The sequence below is a fragment of the Rhinoraja longicauda genome, chromosome 8, assembly GCF_053455715.1.
Source record: "Rhinoraja longicauda isolate Sanriku21f chromosome 8, sRhiLon1.1, whole genome shotgun sequence".
Classification (NCBI taxonomy): domain Eukaryota; kingdom Metazoa; phylum Chordata; class Chondrichthyes; order Rajiformes; family Arhynchobatidae; genus Rhinoraja; species Rhinoraja longicauda.
The window spans coordinates 22,287,183-22,295,523 of record NC_135960.1 but is presented as its reverse complement, the minus strand read 5'-3'; positions in this window follow the sequence as shown (position 1 = coordinate 22,295,523).

Below are 8,341 nucleotides of genomic sequence, written 5' to 3'. Positions count from 1 at the left end.
ACAAAAGGACACAAAGTGATGGAGCAACTCAGCAGGTCAGGCAACATCTCTGCAAAACATGGATAGGCAATGTTTCGGGTCGAAACCGTGTCTAAAGCAGGGTCTCCACCCAAAGCATCACCTATCTATGTTCTTCAGAGATGCTGCCTGATCTGTTGAGTAACTCCAGCACTTTGTGTCCTTTAATAGAGGGTGATGTGGACACATATAAACATCAGCATAATAAGGACAATATAGTGAATAGGCAGGTGAAGTTCAGTACAATAAGTAAAAGGACTGCATCTTGTGAAGACTAATATTGAAAAGACGTAACATTACAAATAACTTAGATGTTGATGAATAGAAAGACCTTGGTGTCCATATACATGCTTCCATACCCAGGGTATGTTATTAAGGTAGTTAGTGTAGCATTTAGATTTCCTAAGTTTAGGGATAGAAGTGGGATGTGCATGAGAGACTGTCTCACAAATTTTGATTGAGTATTTGGAAGATGTTTGATAATGGCAGGCCCTAAATGCAGTGTATGTGGACTTCAGCATGGCTTTTGATAATGTAACCTTTATTTCACTTGGTCAGTTTTGATGGGAATGCATCCATTTCACAACCTAACCAGTGGTCCAGAGATTACAAGTCCAAGGTATTTTTGACCTAGGCTGGGAGTTGAATTGTGTGCATTCTGTCTTATATTGGATACATTTCATATTCTATACTTCAGCAAAACCTTAAACCAATGAATTAGCTGTGTCTTTTGTTGAGTTCGCTGATTTGTTTGCAACCTAGGGAACCTTGCGGAGCAGGGGTCAATCAAGAATCTTACAAGTTTACAGTGCAACAGGAACCCATTTGGCCTGATATACTAGTCTGTACAAGTTCTTGTTTTGTCTGTGGGCTCTATACGGCTGCTGCTTCCGAAGGTTTATAATGGAAATTGCCCTACAAACCCGCATCCTTTATTGAAGGCGGGCAATTGTCAACTAATGGCTGCATCTAATTCAACAATGTATCAGGAGACATATAACATGGCATATTCAATTCATGAAGGTATCCTTACTCATGACCATCCATGAAATGGTGCAGTCAGAATTTTCCACAAGTCAACTGTGTTTATGAATCTCTCATCATTCCTCATCTAAGTACTTCCTCAAAAAATATCAATCTACAGGTAGACACAAAATGCTGGAGTAACTCAACGGACCAGGCAGCATCTCTGGAGAGACGGAATGAGTGACATTTCGGGTCGAGACCGTTCTTCAGACTGATGTCATGGGAGGGGGCGGGACAAAGATAGAATGTAGTCAGAGACAGGATGACTAGTGGGAGAACTGGGAAGGGGAGGGGATAAAGAGGGAAAACAGGGACTGAGCCACCGGGAGATCATGTAGGTTAAGACAGACTGAGCGGAGGTGTTCAGTGAAACGATCGCCGATCCTTTTGCTTGTTATTGCCAATGTAGAGAAGTCGACACCTGGAACAGCGGATGCAGTAGATGAGGTTGGAGGAGGTGCAGGTGAACCTCTGCCTCACCTGGAAAAACTGTTAGGGTCCTTGGATGGAGTCAAGGGGGGAGGTAAAGGAACAGGTGTTGCTTCTCCTGCGGTTGCAGGGGATAGTACCTGGGGAGGGGGTGATTTGCATGGGAAGGGACAAGTGGACCAGGGAGTTTCAGAGGGAACCGTCTCTGCGGAAATCAGAAAGAGGTGGAGATGGGAAGATGTGGCCAGTAGTGGGATCCTGTTGGAGGTGGCAAAAAAGTTGGCGGATAATATGTTGTATGTGACAGCTGATGGGGTGGAAGGTGAGAACAAGGGGGACGCTATCCTTGTTACATATAGGGGGAGGGGGAGCAAGAGCAGAGATGCAGGATTATGAATAGGGGAGGGGGAGCAAGAGTGGAGCTGCAGGATTACGAATAGGGGGATGGGGAACAAGAGCGGAGCTGCGGGATTAGGAATAGAGGAGGGGGAGCAAGAGCGGAGCTGCGGGATTAGGAATAGAGGAGGGGGAGCAAGAGCGGAGCTGCGGGATTAGGAATAGAGGAGGGGGAGCAAGAGCGGAGCTGCGGGATTATGAATAGGGGAGGGGGAGCAAGTACGAATAGGTTGAGGGGGAGCAAGTACGAGTAGTTCTCCCACTAGTCTTCCTGTCTCCGACTACATTCTATCTTTGTTCCGCACCCTCCCCTGACATCAGTCTGAAGAAGGGTCTCGACCCGAAACATCACCCATTCCTTCTCTCCAGAGATGCTGCCTGACCCTCTGAGTTACTCCAACATTTTGTGTCTACCTTCGATATTAACCAGCATCTGCAGTTTTTTTTTCCCTACGCACCATGTCAATCTACAGCCTTGGATTAATGCCGCACTGCAGAGAGAATAGATTTTCCCTCTCAACATCATCTATCTTCGTGAACATAGTTCCCTGAAAATGGTGTTGCAGGTAAATAGGGTGGTGAAGAAGGCTATTGGAACGTTGGCCTTCTTCGGTCAGGAAAATTAGTAGAAAGGTTAGGATGATCTGTGGCAGTTGTACAGGATGTAAGTGAGGCTGCCCTTGAAGTGTTGAGTTCAGATTTGGTCACCCATTCAGCTGGAAAGGATAAAAAGAAGATTTATGAGGAAGTTGCCAGGACTCAAAGGTTTGAGTTGGAGGGAAAGGTTGTGCGGGCAATAATTTTATTCCTTAGAGTGCAGAAGGTTGAAGAGTGATCTTATAGAGGTATATAGAATCATGAGAGGAATAGATAGGAGAAATGCAGTCTTTTTTTTGCAGAGTAGGTTATTCATGAACGACATGACATAGGTTTGAGGTAGGAGGATAAATATTTAATAGGAACCTGAGGGCCAACTATTACATAAAAAGGATGGTGGGTATCAGGAATGAGCTGCAGAGGAAGTAGTTGAGGCGGGTACAATAACGGGTGTCAAGGGATTATGGGGAGAAGGCAGGAGAATGGGGTTCAGAGGGAAAGATAGATCAGCCATGATTGAATGGCAGAGTAAACTTGATGCACCAAATGGCCTAATTCTGCTCCAAAAACTTATGAACTTAAGAACTTATGAACATGAACATTTAAAAAGATGCTCCTTTTACAATTCAGTGGCCATGTTCCAGTGATTCCCACATTTTGATGGGGATAGCACAGTTTTTCAAGGAAGCTTTGAAAACATCCTTGAATCTTTTTCTCTGTCCATCTAATAATAATAATAATAATAATAATAATATTCATTTATTGTCATTGCAACGAGTACAACGAAATTAAAAAATAGCCAATCCTGACGGTGCGTACAAACATATATGCAATAAATGCAAAAACAAATAAATACATAAATACAATTATATTAAGTACAAGATTTTTTAACGGTGTTGCCTATTGCAAAGGTAGTGTTCAGTTCTCGTATGGCCCTGGGGTAAAAACTGTTCTTAAGTCTGTTTGTTCGGGATTTGATCGACCTGAAACGTCGACCAGAGGGCAGATGAACAAACAGACGGTGGCCGGGGTGGGATGGATCTTTTATTATTTTGCCTGCTCTACTGAGGCAGCGTAGGCTGAACAGGTGCTCCAGGGAGGGCAGTGAGCAGCCGATCTCTATCATAAATCTCCTTTCCTGAGCCAGCATCCTCAGCAATTTAATCCTAATTTCACTTGGTCAGTTTTAATGGGCAGGCTCCTGAAAGAGACATCCATCTCACAACCTAATCAGTGGTCCAAAGCTTACATGTTCAAGGTATTTTTGACCTTAGCTGAAAATTGAATCGTGTGCCCTCTGCCATATATTGGACACATTTTATATTCTATACCGGCGATATTTAAAAACATTTAAAAAAATGAATTACCTGCATCTTTGGTTGAGTTTTTTTTAACTTGTTTGGAACTTAGAGGATCTCTAGAAGAACATGGGTCATTCTGGAAAGTTACAAGTTTACAGCATAACAGGAGGCCAAAGTGGTCTTTAAGAAATGACCGACTATTTGCTGATGATACGAAAATGGGTGGTTTTGCAGATAATGAAGATGGTTGTGAAAGATTGCAGCAGGATCTGGATCGATTGGCCAGGTGGGCTGAGGAATGGTTGATGGAATTTAATGCAGAGAAGTGTGAGGTGTTGCTGATTTAAATAATATTGTTGGCTAAGAGGACCCACAGGTACTGATACTGATTACCTAAAGTAAAAATTAGTACCATTTCCAAGCACTAACCTTCTCCCCCACAGTTAGCATAAAAACAAGCACATGTGTGTTTGTTTTTTGTTTAAAGGGGAGGGGTTGTGGGTAAAGAAAGGGAAAGGGAACATTTTTGTGATTCAGTAATCTTTTTGCATAATTTAATCATGTACAGACTAGATTGTATTTCCAACTCATTTATTTCCAGAACCACTCGAGTTAGTGTTCGCAAAAAAAGGTAGGGCTTCTCCAGGGACTGTTAAATTCTCTCCTCTGTTTCAGCCAAGCAGAAAATTGGATTTCATACAGAAATCTGGGTTTTAGCTGATTATTTGCCAGTCTGGCTTTTCCACTGTGACTTCCAACAATGTTGAATTCCAGTATTTTCTGACTGCAATACTGAGAATTGCTTCAATACTTTAAATATTTGGGAATTCAGAGTACTGTCGATAAGGATGAAAATCGAAATGTCATAGCACAATTGGTTGCATACTCTTCCCTAAATTGTTGAGGATCAACATGCTAATTATCCCTGGGCCCAGCATTAGAAGCAACCTTTAGCATCTGAATCAGCAATGCATCAGACACCTTAATACAGTAACATAATCATAATTTAAAGATCAGTACTTTTGTATAAGGTTAGTCCATTTCCTCATCACATTTGAAAATCCTAGATGCTGTGCAAATGGCATTGAATAGCACAAGCTTACGTATCCAACTTCATAGTGCTGTTAGGAGATCTGCCACATTTAATTAAAAAAAGATCCAAAATGTGATAAATGTGTCAGGTGGCTGTACTGACAGGCACAAAGACAGAACATACTGGAAATGCTCTGCAGGTCAGATAGCATCTTTGGAAAGTGTTTGTTTCAGATGCGGGACAATAATTTTCTGCTTTTATTTTGGATTTCTAGCATTTTCATTTTCATGTACAATAAAAACAATATTCAGACACAAACATGGGGCAAGTTTCCTATTCGAACATGCTGTGAAGATTAATGAGACTTTTAAATGAACTTTAAAACAAAAGATGAAGGAAATACTGGAGGAAATTTAGAGCCACAAACAGACTTCAAAACTAGCCCAAGTAAATAAATATGCCATTGCGTTATCTGTCTGTCCTTTCTGGACCAAAGTGGCCTGACCATCCTCACAACTTGCAAATCTACAGAGAGGGCCCGCTATGGTTACACTAAGTATGAACTCATTCCCAAAAGCTAATGGAAATATCAATGCCCAAATGATGGTAGAGTGAAATTTTTTAATCAGTGGTGGTAATAGTTTAGGATGAAGATTAATGTGTCCAGCACAGTGTATGGAGATGGAAACCAATAGCTGAGGAACCCAGAGGGTCACACAGTGGTGCAACCCATAGAGTTGCTGCCTCTTGGTAGCAGAGACCCGGGTTCAATCCTGACCTCGGGTGCTATCTGTCTGAAGTCTGCACGTTCTCCCTGTGATGTGGGTTTCCTCCAGGTGCTCCAGGTTTCCACCCAGATCCCAAGAAGTCCAGGTTTGTATGTCAATTAATAACTAGAAATTGCATCTACTGTGTTGGAAGGGGGTGAGAAAATGGGATAACATAGAGCCAGCGTGAAAATGAGTGATTGATGGTCGGCATGGACTTGTTGTGCTGAAGGGCCTGTTTTCATGTTGTACCTCTAAACTAAAACTATCAGGTATTCCCCCATCTTCCATATGTCATTAAATCCAAAGTACAACCTTCATAGTTGGTTGCCTGAATGGGCATAGGCATGCTAACTGCCTGATACAGACCATCATTTTTCAGAGGGACCCATTTAAGGTGTTCTCCCTGGGTGGAAAAGAATTTACCTTCAGCCTGAATGGCAACTATATCCAAGGGTTAGGCCAGTTTGACGAATGGATCTTGAGGACCACATATTCCAAGAATGTTTTCTCCATTATTCACTATTTCTTGGTACAAAGGACTTTGAACCAAAAGATTAAACGTCGCAATGACCACATTCCCTGTTGTCCTGATCAGTTGTATTATCGCCACATGGTTTTCCTTGGGTATCCCTTTAAATTGGTTCCTTCATATCACAATTGTCTCCTGTTTGGTGAGCAGGGCTGGTGTTGCACGAGGTTTCCCTTCTGGTACCATTCCTTCCGTCCCACTTCTATCCTGTCTGTATCCTACTTGTCCTGCTAATCCCTCCAAAACATGATCAACTACAGCAGCGTTCAGGTTTCTTTCATGCCTGGGGTTTTCCGAATCAATTCCAGTATAAGCAACAGATTCTGTGGGAACTGTTTGAGCACTCAACACTGGCAGAGAGCGTGCCCTGACAATTAATTCTGATCCAATACACCTCCTTGAGTTTCATTGTAACAGGCTGCTAACAAATGCTTCAGGGTAGACACAAAATGCTGGAGTAAATCAGCGGGACAGGCAGCATGCTTCAGGGTGTTCCTTCTTTCCGGCTCTGGAAGGATTCGATTTTTTGTATTTACAGTGCCCTCCATAATGTTTGGAACAAAGACCCATCATTTATTTATTTGCCTCTGCACTCCACAATTTGAGATTTGTAATAGAAAAAAATCACATGTGGTTAAAGTGCACATTGTCAGATTTTAATAAAGTGCACCATAATGTTTGGGACACAGCAATGTCATATAAATGAAAGTAGTCATGTTTAGTATTTTGTTGCATATCCTTTGTATGCAATGACTGCTTGAAGTCTGCGATTCATGGACATCACCAGTTGCCTGGTGTCTTCTCTAATGTTGCTCTGCCAGGCCTGTATTGCAGCCATCTTTAGTTTATGCTTGTTTTGAGGGCTAATCCCCTTCAGTTTTCTCTTCAACATATTAAAGGCATGCTCAATTGGGTTCAGATCGGGTGATTGACTTGGCCACTCAAGAATTGACCATTTTTTAGCTTTGAAAAGCTCCTTTGTTGTTTTAGCAGTTTGTTTGGGATCATTGTCTTGCTGTAGAATGAACCGCCAGCCAATGAGTTTTGAGGCATTTGTTTGAACTTGAGCAGATAGGATGTGTCTATACACTTCAGAATTCATTATGCTACTACCATCAGCAATTGTAACATCAATGAAGATAAGTGAGCCAGTACCTTCAGCAGCCAGACATGAACAGTCATAACACCCCCACCACCGTGTTTCACAGATGAGGTGGTATGCTTTGGATCTTGGGCAGTTCCTTCTCTCCTCCATACTTTGGTCTTGCCATCACTCTGATATAAGTTCATCTTCATCTCATCTGTCCACAAGACCTTTTTCCAGAACCGTGGTTGCTCTTTTAAGTACTTCTTGGCAAACTGTAATCTGGCCATCCGATTTTTGCGACTAACCAGTAGTTTGCATCTTGCAGTGGAGCCTCTGTATTTCTGTTCATGAAGTCTTCTGTGGACAGTGGTCATTGACAAATCCAAACCTGACTCCTGAAGAGTGTTTCTGATCTTTCGGACAGGTGTTTGGGGATTTTTCTTTATTATAGAGAGAATTCTTCTGTCATCTGCTGTGGAGGTCTTCCTTGGCCTGCCAGTCCCTTTGCGATTATTTATTTTTAATGATTTTCCAAACAGTTGATTTTGGTAAGCCTAAGGTTTGGCTGATGTCTCTAACAGTTTTATTCTTGTTTCTCAGTCTCATAATGGCTTCTTTGATTTTCATTGGCACAACTTTTGTCCTCATGTTGATAAAGAGCAATAAAAGTTTCCAAAGGTGATGGAAAGACTAGGTGCTGAGAGCTCTCTTATACCTGCATTAAGGAGACAATTAAACACACCTGAGCAATTACAAACACCTGTGAAGCCATGTGTCCCAAACATTATGGTGCCCTGAAATGGGGGGACTATGTCTGAACACAGCTGTAATTTCTATATGGTGAAACCAAAATGTATAAAAATGGCTTTTATTAAAATATGACAATGTGCACTTTAACCACATGTGTTTTTTTTCTATTACAAATCTCAAATTGTGGGGTACAGAGGCAAATAAATAAATGATGGGTCTTTGTCCCAAACATTTTGGAGGGCACAGCAAGTTATGTTTCCTCCTCGTATTCTGAAAACCTTTGTGGGTTTAGAATCTGTGAGCCTTTTTCTGATGTATAGGTGAGGACAGATGTTAATAGCAGATAAAATGCTCTTTCTACACTGATTATAGTCCTTGAAAAGCACAAGTGCTTTTCCTGCAGCT